This window comes from Micropterus salmoides, unplaced genomic scaffold (assembly GCF_014851395.1).
Source record: "Micropterus salmoides isolate LMB-PRFRI ecotype aquatic unplaced genomic scaffold, ASM1485139v1 Ms_hic_scaffold_12, whole genome shotgun sequence".
Classification (NCBI taxonomy): domain Eukaryota; kingdom Metazoa; phylum Chordata; class Actinopteri; order Centrarchiformes; family Centrarchidae; genus Micropterus; species Micropterus salmoides.
Genome location: NW_024040263.1, coordinates 2,463,866 through 2,478,888, shown reverse-complemented (window position 1 = coordinate 2,478,888; position 15,023 = coordinate 2,463,866). Strand labels below are relative to the sequence as shown.

The 15,023-nt window shown below is 40.6% G+C and overlaps 1 pseudogene; it reads left to right on the top strand.

Annotated features, from left to right (window-relative positions):
• Positions 1 to 276: 276 nt before the first annotated feature.
• On the top strand, positions 277 to 10,450 carry LOC119898651 (annotated as a pseudogene).
• The last annotated feature ends 4,573 nt before the right edge of the window (positions 10,451 to 15,023 follow it).

Here is a 15,023-nt window from a genome sequence, read left to right as displayed (position 1 = left end):
TTTCACAATTTGTCACCAAAATATTTGGATGAAACATTATTGAGCTTATAGCCTATGCAAAACAATCTATCAATCTACAGTGGGCTACTTTTCTAAACAGCTTTCACAGTAGATAGATAGACAAAAGTTTGGTGTTCCCAGTTTCAGGAATGTGTCTCCTCCCTTATTCTTAAGAACTGTGGTGACAACACCCCCCCTCACACACACACACACACACACACACACACACACACACACACACACACACTTATAAGCTAGAACAAACCGCATGACCCCATGCAGTAAATTTTCAGATTGCAGTGGAGTTGGACGAAGGATGCGCTGGTTTTAACTTGGGGGTAGATTGCGTGTGTGTGTGTGTGTGCGCGCGCGCGCGCCATGTGAACCTTTGGAAAGCCTTGCTCTTCAAGGAAGGAGCGATTCGTGAAGCAAGCGCTCTGACACAGCCTCTCCCCGCTCCATCACCACTCCCTCTGTTTCTCTCTCTGAAATCGTCGACAGTCCCAAACTGTCTGAGTCCTGTCACCATGGGCAGTCGAGAAGTTCGTGATTCATGAAGTTATGGTTAGTTAGCAGCCTAAGCCCGTCGCACGCTGGGCTACTTAAATGATTAACTTCATAGCGGAAGCCAAGGACTACAATAGAAGATCGGAGAAGCAGGAAGGAGGTATCGCAGCAGCCATGGGGATCGCTGGCTCAGGTGTGGACGGGGTGGAAAGGTAAGGACTTAAAATCATTGAACTCCCTTCAAACTAAAACACACCCTTTGGCCAGTGCAGACAATGTCCTTAGTAGGCTACTGAGTTATTTATTAATTATTAACCTATTTGGCTCATAAATATAATGCCCAATAAATGTGCCACAGCGAATAGCCGGTGCCATAGTTTTTAGGATTTAAAAACATTGTAGAAACCTCCCATACCAGTAGGCCATCCCACAGTCACAACTCAGATAAGACAAATGAACTTTACCTTGGTAAAATTAAATTGATCCTATTTCCGACTGCTTAACAGCTGACCGGACTGATGAGTAAAGCAACAGGTAGACCCATTTTAAATACAAAGAGACACACTTGTTATTGTTCATAATCTTAATAAGTTTGATGAAAAAATTGCCTAGATTTAAAAAAAACTGTTTCATATATATTGCCGTAGGTTATATTAGGGCACACGCAGCCAAATGATAATTTTCTCTGTAGCCACAAACATCGATATTATAGCCTATCCCCGCTTATCTCTGCTTGTCAGTTCAACTGTCAACACCCGCTTCACTTCCTACTCTTCAAACTAACTACGCGTTTGTGCTGTTGTTCGATAGCCTATATGCGGCTTTATTTTGAACATTTTATCTTTAATTTAAAAAAAAAAAAACGTCAAGCGCCGAGCTTCCTGGTCCCTCCAGAGTCTATGGAGGTTTTTAGCTACTTTTCCTTTCCTTCCCATTTAGGCCTACTGTGCATTTTACTGTACAGCCTCACTGTAAAAGTCCCCTACTAAATAAGCTACTGTGTCTTGGGCACCTTTGGGTGTCTGACACTAAAATAAAATTCATTATTGTTGTTTGCCTATTTTCATTTTTTATGTAGTCTTCTTCCACTATGCTAAAGATATTGATATTATGCCCAAGGCTGAATAACCAACTGGGTGACTTAATTGTAGTCACACATGTACCACTAAAGTACAATATCAGTGTACACATACAAACATGTTAAGTTTTATTTCAGCACAGGAGTTCTGGATGACTTACTGGGAACTTGGAGGCAGCGATTTAGGTTGTGGTAGTTTGATTAAACACAACTTTATTTAGGAATATATAGCATTATATAAACACAATATGAACCAAGATCATTTAAACAATTTTTTTACACAGGGTTTCTCTACAAAATGACATGCAGTGAACTTTGGAATGTTGGGGCATGTAGGACCAGCTGGGCCAGTTTCTCACGCCTAGTTAGTAATCCAGCCTTGGAAACTTGTCTGCTCAGGTTATTTTGATGCTTAATGCTAAACAAATAGTGTAGAAAATACCAGGTGCTAATCTTGTACCTTTTGTATTGTCTACTGACTCTGTAAGGACCCCAAAATGACACAGAAATAAATAAATCAATACATAAACATGCACTTTTAAATAAAAAGAGACAAATAATTAAATTAATTAATGGGAAACAAACAAATATTTTTATAGGTTTCTCTAGTTTTATTCTGCATATTTCTCTTTGGATTTATTTCTACATTCATACATGCATTTCTTTCTTGTTTATGGTAATGAGCGAGGCTAGACCTTTAGTACGTCACTGTCTCTCCTAGCTCTCTTTTGCTGCTCAGTGTCAGGGTTAAAATGTTCATTTTGGCTAATATTTTACTTTAAGTTAACCAATTTAACTATTCAGCTGTACTGGAACTCACCATTAGTAACAGAAAGCAAAGCCTTGTACCTGCTGGTGTTGAGAATGATAATACATTTTTATCTTAATATCATTGCCATAGTTTCAATGTGTTGTTTTGCAGACTACTTGCCCCAAAATGCCCCTTAAAAGTATGTTCATTTGAAATGAATACAATGAAATTAAATTGAATTTAGCAAACAATAGGGACGTCTCTGTCAGGTTTGTTTCAGTTTAATGAAATGGCCCTTAAATGGCATTTTCTTCCAACCACCTGCCATCACACACATACCGCATAATTAATCATTAAAGGCCTATAGTCTATTGAACACACCCTTCCTCGTGAGGCAGTTAAGACAACAAGCGTTGCCAACTTTACCTCTGATAATGCCCACTCCTGAGATCCCACTATCAATGCTGCTAAAAGGTCTGTAAACTTGTCCACCAACAACATCCCTCATGGCGCTTAAGGCAGGGGCCATGATGGGCAACATGGGCCTGTTGTGGCCCCTGCCCATGTTGTAAAATTGACGGCAAGTCTTGGGATTATTCTCCACCGAAGAGCAGGGGATCACTGCTTCACACAGCTTTAAGCCCATGCAGTGGCTGTTTTAGTTTAAGGGTTGCTGCAGATGCCTGTTTGTAGCAGGTGTCCAGGCAGGGGGTTGTTTGGGGATTGTGTTGTGACCTGCTGGCTGCTATTGTACTCATCTGGTCTTTTCATGTTGATGATCTCTTCTTATATTATTTTATGCAGTGTTTTGTGCATTTTGATGAAAAGACAAAATACTGTAGCCTAATAAAATATGGAGCCCCTAAGGGGACATGGGCACAAAAAAGAAAGAACGACGAAAAATCACATTTCTCATGCTTTCCAGTTGGTCTAGTAATATGTTGTTGTTGACTGCAGCACTGAGATCCAATAATAGGCTACTACGACTAAATTTCTGCCACTCTCTGTGTTTAAATGAATGTCATTGAAGACCTTAACAAGAGCAGTCTCAGTGCTGTGGTGTGGTCGAAATCCTGACCAGAAGACATCAAAACAGTGGTTAAGTGCCAGGAAGTTGCTTAGCTGTGGAAAAATTGCCTTTTCAGTGACTTTATTTAAAAACAGGATGTTTGATATGGGAACATTCATTGCAGACCCTGGTATAGAAGTTCAGAGGCTACTGGCAAAGGCTTGTTAGCTTGTCGACAGTAGCAAACAAGGCACGTGCATTATCATTGTTTTTGGTGATGATGTCAAAGAAGGACTGCCTTGCATATCTCAGTTCTAAATAATAAATGTCGAGTTGTGAGGCGGCCGCATTACAAGTTCTGGAGCTCTGCCAGTGTGGCTGTGAATTTCCAACGCACTTCAGACGCTGAACAAACGTGTTAATCACCACTTCCTTTGTCCCCTTTATGGTGCTACATAGCACTTCGCACTACGCCTATAAATGAAAATGTAGATGTTGTTAGGACTCTTATCAAGCACATAAAGTTTGATGCAGTTCATTCATTGATTTTTGATACCATAGGCACAGCGTTTCATGAAAACTAACCGTTTGTACAACTTTTAATCGTCAGTGGCTTTAGAGTAGTATTCTCTAGGAGGAGTTTGTTAAAGTTTGTAAAAAATCCTGAAATAACCATAAAATATGAAATGGCCGACTTCCTGTTGTGGCTTTTTTGTACATCTGGACATCCTACATGTGCCCCAGAATTTTGTACATGTAGGTAAAACGTGCCGTGGGGGCTGCGTTGAAGATCACTTCCTGTTGCCAGTAGGTGGCGCTATGACTATGGGTGAATGTTGTCTTGTACATGTGTTTAGGGCAGGACTCTTTTCAAACGTGTAAAATCTGGTACAGATGTGAGCATGTACAGTCAAGTTACTACAACTTCCTGTGTCATGGCGAAGAGTCTACTGCAAAGTCACAAGTTTTAAAACATGGCTCCATCAATGCATTATGGGTTTTCTGGGACAGTTTTGAAGTTGATACGTCCAACCTGCAAGGAGTAGTACATTACAACATAAAACGTGTCATTTCCCGTTCCCAGGAGGTGGTGCTCTGACTTTGAGTGAATATTGGCATGTGGATGTGTTCAGACCTGGACTTTTATAGTACATTCCAAATTTGGTACAGATTTGAGCATGTAGACTGAAGTTACAATAACTTCCTGGTTTATGATGACACGCCAATCTAAAATGGCCAACTTCCAGTTAGGTTTAGGCAATGTCTCCAGGAGGCTTTTTTGTGCGTCTGGACAGGATACACGTACCACAGAAATTTTGTGCACTTGGGTGAAACTTTGTCCGGGGGCTACTCTGTAGGAGGCGCTAGCGAGCCATTTTGCCAAACCCTTAAAATGCAAAATTTTTCACCGGTTTTGGTGAGTTTTGGAGCATATTTGCTCCCCAAACTTGAGGTAAATTTGCAGGAAAAATGAAAAAATCCCTTCAGTTTCAATAGAGACCTCGCACAATTCGTGCTCGGGCCCTAATTATAAAATCTTTGACCTGGATCTTTGTTCATTTACACCCATTTTCAACGCTTTTTTTCTATTATTACCGCCCGGCATTTCTCCATGGAGATCTTTTCTTACCAGAGACTGCCTTCACCTTAGTGGGTGCAATAGCATAAATAACATTTTTAATATATTTGTAATTTATTATTCGTAAGAAAACGCAGGAATGATCAGAGAGAGACACATTAGTCACCACAACCTTGGAAATGTTCAGACTGTTGGAGTTTATTAGTCCAGAGTTTGGCCCTTGTTGTGTGTGGTGTTATACAATAATAAACTTTATAGAGCAAAGTGCATTACAGAGACACAGAGAGTAGGATGAAATAAAATACCACAGTGAACCCCAAAATATGTGAAAAAGAAAATGATAAGAGATAAAAAGTTAGACGTCAAAATGAACTGGTGGCTCAGAAAAAAAGTGAGTTTTTAGAAGAGACCAAAAAGAAGACAGCCTAGTTTTCTCGTGGCAGGCCATTCCAGAGCCTTGGGGCCCTGACGGCAAAAGCTCTGTAAAAATAATAATAATAATACATTTTATTTATAAAGCGCTCACATAAGTTAAAATGCATAGGTTAAAAAGGTCATAGAAACACACAATTCAAAACTCAAAACAATTAATCACAAATTTAAAGCCTTTCTGCAAAGATGTTTTTTATTAGTTATTTAAAAATGGACGGATCAGTAAAGTCTCAGATGTGTGTGTGGGCAGAGAGTTCCAGAGGAAGAGACCTAGTTGTGGAAGCTGTAAAGGTCACGGGAGCGGGTATGGGTGAGCAGACAAGCAGCAGAGTTCTGGATGTACTGTAGTTTATTAAGGACTTTGGATGATCATCTAATGTCCATAAAAATGCTATTGCAGTAACCAACAGCAGAAAGTCAACCATTTTGATTTCAGCCTGGTCTCAAGGAGAGACATGAGACCCCTGCCTGAAAATCTCAGGTTTATCAAGAACACAACATAGTTCTTTTGTCCTGTCCCTTTGTCGTGTTCAACATGGATATTAAATCACCAACAATAACTACACAGTCAAAGTCAATACAGATTATAGACAGCAATTCAGTAAAGTCTTAAAAAAAATGTTTCACCATATTCAGGTGACCTGAAGATATTTATTTATATTGTCAGAGAAGAGGAATTCAACTGAAGAGCCACATATTCAAAAGAAGCAAAATTTCAATAAGACATTGTCTTGCATTGAAGGTAGTCATTAAACAAAATGGAATGCACTCGAACTTTACTCATAAAACGGAAGTTGGGAGCGTTAGACTCGACAGCTGCACTCTTATCTTTGTTAACCAAATGTTTTCCTGCGGAAGACCTGATATTTAATAAAGATAAATTTAGTGTGCATGGCTGTCGTAACTGTGACAAATGTGTCCAAACTAGCTGAGGCCTTAAAAACTTTGTTTTCTCTCCCCTTAATCCCCCTCAGGATGCTGAGAGAAAATGCGAGTAGGGAGAGGGAAGGGGCGTGGGGTGTATTTGGTCCCAGCAGTGACCAGCTGCTAGACTCTAGGCTGTGATGTCTTCCATGGTCAAAGCAATCTTCAGGCAGGGGCTGAGGTGGCTCTCCTTCAATACCACATGCCATCTGCCAACCTGCTTCAAAGCCTCCACCATTATCCATGTCCCCAAAAAAACCAAGGACCACAGGACTAAATGACTACAGAACCATCGCCCTGCCATCAGCGCCTTGTGTTGTCCCACCTTAAATCCATCACAGATCCACCCCTGGACCCCCTGCAGATGCAGTTAACATGACCCTTCACTACATCCTCCTGCACCTGGACTCCCCTGGAACCTATACCAAGAACCTGTTTGTGGACTTGAGCTCTGCTTTCAACACCATCACCCTGGCCCTGCTGCAGGACAAGCTCTCCCAGCTGAACGTTCCTGACACCACCCGTAGGTGGATCACATGCTTCCTGACGGACAGGAAGCAGCACGTGAAGCTAGGAAAACATCTCTCTGACTCCAGGACCCTCAGCACCGGTTCACTTCAAGGCTGTGTTCTTTCCTCTCTGCTCTTCTTCCTGTACACCACCAGCTGCACCTCCAGTCACCAGTCCGTCAAGCTCCTGAAGTTTGCAGATGACACCACCCTCATTGGGCTCATCTGTGGTGGGGATGAGTCCGCCTACAGGACTCAGGCCTGCTGGACACTCTGAAGACAGTGGAGATGGTTGTGAACTTCAGAAAGAGCCCAGCCCCACCACCCCATCGCCTCCCACACCAAGAAGGCCCAGCAGAGGTTGTACTTCCTGCGGCAGTTGAAGAAGTTCAGCCTACCAAAGACAATGATGGTGCACTTCTACACCGCCATCATCAAGTCCATCCTCATCTCCTCCATCACCATCTGGTACGCTGCTGCCACCGCCAGGGACAAGGACCGGCTCCAGTTTATCATTTGCTCTGCAGAGAAGGTGATTAGCTGCAATCTCCCATCTCTTCAACCTGTATGCCTCCAGGACTCTGAGGTGAACAGGAAAGAAGATCCCTCCCACCCTGGACACAAACTGTTTCAGTCACTCCCCTCTGGCAGGAGGCTGCGGTCCATCAGGACCAAAACCTCTCGCCACAAAAACAGCTTCTACCCTTCTGCAGCTAGCCTCATTAACAAGGCCTGGGTCCCCCACTGACACTCCCCCCTTCCCTCTCAAATACTGTATATCTTTGCACATGTAAATATTATTTAATTTCACATCATTGTACATACCCGGTATATTGCACATACAGTATTTGTTGTTTGTTGTTAAGTGTTAATCATAATTCTTCTATATTTCATGTTTTTATCAATCTATCCCATATTTATATATTTCTAAACTTATTTATGTCAATTGTATATTTTTATTTTCTTTGTCTATATGTAGCACCTTATCTCCAAAACAAATTCCTTGTACGTGTAAAAACTACTTGGCAATAAAAGATTGTGATTTCTGATTCTGATTCAAGGTTTCTGCCACAGTGTGTTATATAATATTCTTGTTTTGATTCATCTTGTCTATTGTCCATGGCAGAGGGAACAGATGAGTGACACAGGAACAGGAAGATAATCATAGAACTTGCATGAGAATCATCATGTTTTTAAGTTGTTAACTTTGCCTTTCTTGTTCTTTTAGACAACTTGGCGAGAGCCTATCTCATCAGAAGAAGACTTTGTTTCACTCCTGGTTCCGGTTCCTGCTCCTGCTGAGTCTAGTGGTCTTCATCTTGTTATATGCTGTGTCTGACACTTCTCTGTTATGGTGGACAAACCTTCCACTCCATGTCCACTATCAGAGGTTTTTCAATCTGACTAACAAGGTTAATCAGGCTCCTTCTTATCGTATCCATCCAAAGCATAAAGTTAAACTAAGTGAGATCCATGAAACGACAGAACACCCTACTGTACCAGCTACAGGTATTCAGTACCACCAAGCCTATCCACGCAACTACCACTTTGTTATGGATAACAGTGAGGTGTGCAAGACCAAGACCCCTTTCCTTGTCCTGATGGTTCCAGTGGCACCAAATAACGTAGCAGCTCGGGACGCCATCCGACAGACATGGGGCAAAGAAAGCCTGGTTCAGGGCGAGGTCGTGCTTACTCTGTTCATCCCTGGGCATCTCTGGAAAAGCTGATGCTGAGCAGCTGCAGGAGAAGCTCAAACAGGAGAATCTGAAGCACAATGATCTGATCCAGAGTGACTTCATGGACACTTACAACAATCTGACCATCAAAACCATGGTGATCATGGACTGGCTGGCCACACGGTGCCCTACAGCAGCATATGCCATGAAGATTGACTCTGACATGTTCCTTAACATTGACAATTTAGTGATCATGCTACAGAAGCCACAAATCCCCAGGGTGAACTACCTGACAGGGATGCTCATGTGGAACAGGCCAGTTTTGCGTTCAAAGAACTCAAAGTGGTACGTCTCTGAGGAAATGTACCCAGAACCCACATACCCGACCTACACTCTGGGCATGGGATACATTTTCTCCAACGATCTTCCAAACAAATATGTGGAGATCTCAAAATCAATCAAACCATTTAACATAGAGGACGCTTATATTGGAATGTGCATGAAAAAACTAGGACTTTCTCCCACATCACCGCCAAATCCATCCCAGTTCAAGGCCTATAACACAAGATATGATCGCTGTGAATACTCCAAGATCATCACCTACATTCTTGGGTCTGCACAAGAGTTAGTGAAATATTGGACAGACTTGAAAAAGCCTGGTCCGCCTTGTTAGGAAAATGATAATTGTGACTACCAATTTAGAAACAGAACAACCGCACTTTATAAATAAATAAATACATATAAAATGAATAATAAATATAAAAGGAGACATTTTATTTATGTATTACTATTTAAAACTTATTAGGGTTAAAATACTTTTTTGTTTTTTTTTACATGTGAAATAAGGTGAAATGTAAATGAGTGGAATTAGAACTATGTTTTGACGAGTAGGTCATGTATGGTTTGTATCTTGATTGTACCTGTAAGTTTACAAAGGCAGCAATTAAATTAGATAATTAAAGAAGCCAAGCTATTGAACACACTTCTGAAACTAATTTGAAGAACATGTCACAGAACCTTTACTTGATATTTATAGAGAATACACTTTTTACTACATTGTCTTTGAATATAGTCAGTTTTTATTACATTTTTAATTCTGGAAGCAAGTAGCTAGAAGGGCTTGAGTTTTATTAACTTGAATAGTAATATTATTATAACACAGATACAGTAGTTTCTATTCATGAGGTGGGGTCCAAGAACCCTTTTAGGACCTAGGGATATAATCAGATTTTTTGAAGTCTATCTTAAAAAATCCCAATATAAGTTATTGTTTGCTGCAGTTATTCTTCTCTACATACTGGCACTGAAGTGACCCTTTTGTAACGCCACTATAGTGAGGTTTCAAAAACATGGATAGAGCTTAATGTGGTATCTTATCCAGTTTCTGAACTTTGTTGGTGGAGAAATGAGTGGCTGAGATGTGGGCTGTATAGAGGAATATGAATAACAAGGATCAAAACCGTCCATATTCACCTTAGCTGAACTATAGAATGTATTTTTTGTGCAAAATGAGAATTATGTTGGGGTTATGTTGGGAAGGGATCTTTTCAGGCAAAGAATGGGGAGGAGGAATAATTATAGCGACCAAGAACTCTTCCAGTGTACATATGGGCATGTCAGTTTTGTATGAAGATGTCAAAATCTGAGCTTATAGAGAATTCTAGGGCCAAGTCAATTTTATTTATATCACAAATGACAAATTAACCCCGCCAAAACCCCTTTCAACAGGGGAAAAATGGAAGAAACCTCAGGAGGAGCAACAGAGGAGGGGCGGCTGTGGTTCAGGAGGTAGAGCGGGTTGGCTGTTAATCGGAAGGTCGGTGGTTCAATCCCGGCACTGAACTTAGATTCAGTGTGTGAATGGTGAATGCAGATGTAGTGTAAAAGCGCTTTGAGTGGTCGAAAAGACTAGAAAGGCAAATACAGAGCATTTACATCCCTCTCCCAGGACCGGCAGATGTGCAATAGAGAAAGGTGCACAGGAAAAAAAAAAAAATAGTGGTCTAGTAGTTAAAATTATGTACTATTTTCACTCCCTAGAATTTGGCAACTTTTACAAAATCAAAGCAATGTTATCTTCAAGCAACAGAGAGAAAAATATTCATGCTTTTATTTCCTCACGCCTGGACTATTGTTACTAAGTTTACCTGTCTCTGTACCTGAGATGTAGCTCAACTCCAGATTGTGCAGAACTCTGCAGCCAGACTAAGACCAAACACTCTTACATTTAGTTTTGCTGCACTAATTATCAATGTCTTTTAAAATCACTTCAAATCTTTCTCATGACTCACAAGGCTTTATATGGACAGGCGCCAGAGTACATCAGTGAACTTCCTGCTGTACATAAAGACCTGAAATCTGCTGGTTTAGGCCAGCTAGTTGTTCCATTGTCTGGGTTAATATAAAAGGATAATCGAGGATTTGCTGTAGGCACCTCAGCTGTGGAACAGTCCTGCTATTAAATCCTGTCTTAAGCCACATTTTTACAGACTTGCCTTTTCAACTGAGAACTAGTTACAGTTATAGTTTTAGCACACTACAGTTGCAAACCCCTATTTTCAAGGTTAATAGTTTTTCTTTTACTTCCTTCTCTTGGATGATTTATTTGTACATTTCTTTTATATGGTCTTTTAACTGTGTTTTTTGTGCTTGTATTTTGCTGATTGTCTTTTTTATGCTGTTATGGAAAGCACTTTGTGCTCCTAGCTTGAAAAGTGCTATACAAATAAAATTGTGTTTTAGTCATTTTTGAAAGTTGTGGGCATGAAGGAAGGATGTAATATGGCAGCAGTTAGATTAGCGTGGAGAGGATGTCAGATAAGCACTGACGGGAAATGTTGGTGATCTTTTCCAAGATAGAATTGTTAGTAGGCCATCCACTCATTCCTGTATGACTGCATGAAGAAAAAGCACTGACAGACATTACTATATGCCCTAACAAACAGAAAGGAAAATGACAAGGCTAAAAATACGTTAATGAATGAAGTTTTTCTCCAGAGGTCTATTGACCTGTTATTTATCTTAATTGTTTGTGTCTATCCTTACAGTCTTCACCCTCACACTGTAGAAGTTCAGCGTGGGTGTGATGTAATCTGCTGTGTAACTTCTCAGTACTTTTCCTTGTGACCCAACTGGAGTGAGCAGTAGCGGCATTTCCCTTCACACCAAATGGGAATTCCTAAGAAAAGCTGCATCTTGTAATGACATGTATTGTTGTATTGTTTTGTTTCTCAGGGATTCAGTATATTGTACACTATACACTAGTACAGTGGGACTGTTTGAAGTGTTGAGAATGGCATGCCACTGTGGCAAAACTTACTGTTTATATTTCTAAAGTATACTTTTGTGAGTTAAGTTCAACAACTGAAGAAGAAAATTAAGCCAGAAACAATGATGAGTGCCAGACAATGGCTACTTGTCTGACTTGTCTTTAGGTGACCACAATACTCTTAGAGCCATTATATCTGACCAAACTTTGTCTCATATATATATATATATAAAATAATTATATATAAAAATAATTATATATATAAACATGTTATGCAACACTTAATCTAAAGGCACATGAAATGCTGATCACTGTGTCAGAACAGGTGAGAATAAAGATTTGGCCCTCCTGCTTGACTGCACATTCAGAGAGAAAAACATTCTTGTACATAACAAAACACCTGAGAAATTTCAGATGGGAAAATTCATTTATATTCCCCACAAATTTAAACCCATTTCTTCCCTTACTGTTCTTACACTGCATTTGCGAAATATTTCAGAAGTTACAACAGGTAATTGTTTATTTCATCCTTTTAAGTTCACATTTCCTTCTACAATAAAGGAATATACTTTGTAAGATTTCTGTTGTTTATATAGAGGGAGAAGTCACAACTTTTGAACAGCACTATTAGTATATCACACTCTAAACTGTTGAAGCAAACCTAAAATGAATGTTAATGTTTAATATCGTTTATACGGCAATAAAATCCAACTTTAAGAATCTATATTGAATTTGTTTTTACTTTTATGTCATGCACATACAGTATGTATGTTACATTTATGCTGATACAACATATACTAATATGTGTCTGATGTGTTGCTATAACCAAGTATTTGCATTGAGTGCCTAAGTGATTTTGACCTGATAGTTGTATATCCCTAATATCTTGACAATGACAATGATTAGAAATGACATTGAACACAGTATTAACATCTAATGGTGGAAAGACATATTACAGTAAAAAGCTTTTTACATCAGTAGCACATTATTTACCATGCAAATCATTATCAAAACACAGACACCCAAGAAATCCATTAATTGCAAATGATAATCAGAACTGTACAGCAGTGGTTGGAGGCGAAGGAGGCCCTGATGGGTCCAAGGCTCTGCTGCTTTCCCAACAACAAGCATTTGATCAACTGGGACATCAAATCAGAATGAGATTCAGACTCAGAATTAGGGTCAGCAACAACACAATAATACAGTAGGGGAGACTGGGTATGGTTGTAACACTTTTTGCTTCAGCAACTATAACTGAATCTTGTAGCTAGAGTTCTCAAACTTTTATACAAAGTACTCACATTTGTTCACTAAAAATTACACCAATTCAATCCTCTGCAAGAATATCTCAGACCTCGTCAGTTGGTGTCAAATACATGGTGTACCTTTGTTTCAACCTATCCCACTACCAGGGTAGCACATGCTGAAGTAAGTTGAAACAATTACACAAAAGATGCAAAAATGGATGCCACACTACTCGATATACTTCAAAAACAGGTTTACTGACATAAAAGAACGATGTCTCACTCCCTCTCTGGAACAGACTGTCTGATTAACTTTTTCTCATCTTAGATGTCATAATCCTAGGCGTTCAACATTTTCTTGGTGGGCTTCCTCTCTTGTCTGTTTCTTACATTTATTCTTATCTAAGATGCTCTGTCTTTTCTTTCCTCTTCCCTGTTGTTCTTCCATCAGTGCTTGTTTCACTGGTGTATCAGTGAGCATTTCAGACCGCCTCTTCTTCCTAATCCTGCCAGTTGTTTTTCTTGGCCCTGCTTTTGGAAAAGGCCGCATGGCTGAAGGACTGAATGCCTGACCCAGAGACAACCCTGAGGTGCCTGGCTCATCTGGAGCACAGGATATGGTGACATTGTGAATTGCAGAGGAGCCAGACGTAACCAAGTAGGTTGGAGGAGAGGAAGTTGTCATCCCCCAGTGAGTTTGAAGAGAAGGAGTTCATCCCAGAGTGAGTTGGAGGAGAGGATGTTGTCCCAGAGTGAATTGGAGGAGAGTCCAGCTGGAAAGCTCCAGATGTCAATGACGTACCTGGGTCTGGCTGGTCAGTGACCTGTGATGGTGCATAGTCACACTCCTGAAAAATGTCAGGGTTGAAGGGCCAAATACCTGTGGATTCTGTAGTGTACAATATATGTGCATTTGACTCATAACAGTTTAAAATAGCACTGTAGCAGCAGGACAGAGGGTCAGTGACCTCCTAAGGGGAGAGCAGAGATTGGTGGTTATGTAGGGACTGAACCCTTCTATAGAATTTGACCTCTAACCCCTTGTTTTGTTACCTCAGAATAGTCCTGTACCTTTATATGGGTTGGAGCTTTATTTTGCAGACTCAAACCCTTCTATGGTACCTAACAGATACCTACACATATCCTATATAAGCTGTGTTTGATGTACAGAGAAACAGAGTGGTCATCGGGCTGGGTCACTCTCCAAGCTGCTGCAGAGCTTGTAATTGATGCTGAACTCCTTGATGTAATAAACTTTTATGATCAAGAACAGTGTCAAGCGAATTTCTTCTCAACACATCATCGCAGCATTATTGTTCGGACACCACAATTCAAAACCAGCGTGAATGTTTTTGGGTGTTGCAGCTATGGTGATGGCAGTCTTCACAATCATAATCGTCTTGGCATCTTCATCCATGCATCACTTGCAGAGTTCACCATTTTCTTAAATGGGCCGTAGACACTGCGATTCAGTGGCAGAAGTTTGTGGCTTCAGCGTGGGGGTAAGGTAAGTAGCACAATCCCATTTTCTTTGCAGAAGTCGATAGCTTTAACTGATATGAGAACAGTGGTTATCCAGCAAAAGCAAAACCTTCTTGTCTGGGCTGACCTTTGTGTGTTTTGCAAAGTGATCAAGGAATAACATGAAGTCTTCCTCTTGCATCCATCCTGAGGCGTTTCCAGCACTCCCCACGTTGGGCCACTCTGAATAAAGCATTCCTTGTAAGGTTTACAGGGGAATGCAAAGTAGGGGGAATTGCATTTCCCAGTACTTGCACAGCACATGCTACTGACACAAGCTCACCTCTCTCACCTGATGTCATCGCACCCACCTGCTTGACTCCACGTGCAACAACACGGTCTGGTGACAGTTTCGTCCATTTTCCATATGCCACTCCCATCAAAGTTATATCTCTCAATGACCTGTCCGAGGCTGTTGAAGAAATGTTCCACATTTATGGGGTTGCCTCTGGACTCCTCATGGACAGGTTGGGGTTCCGCTTCTTGAAGAATTTGAACCAGTCAGGCCCTGCCATCTGCTTC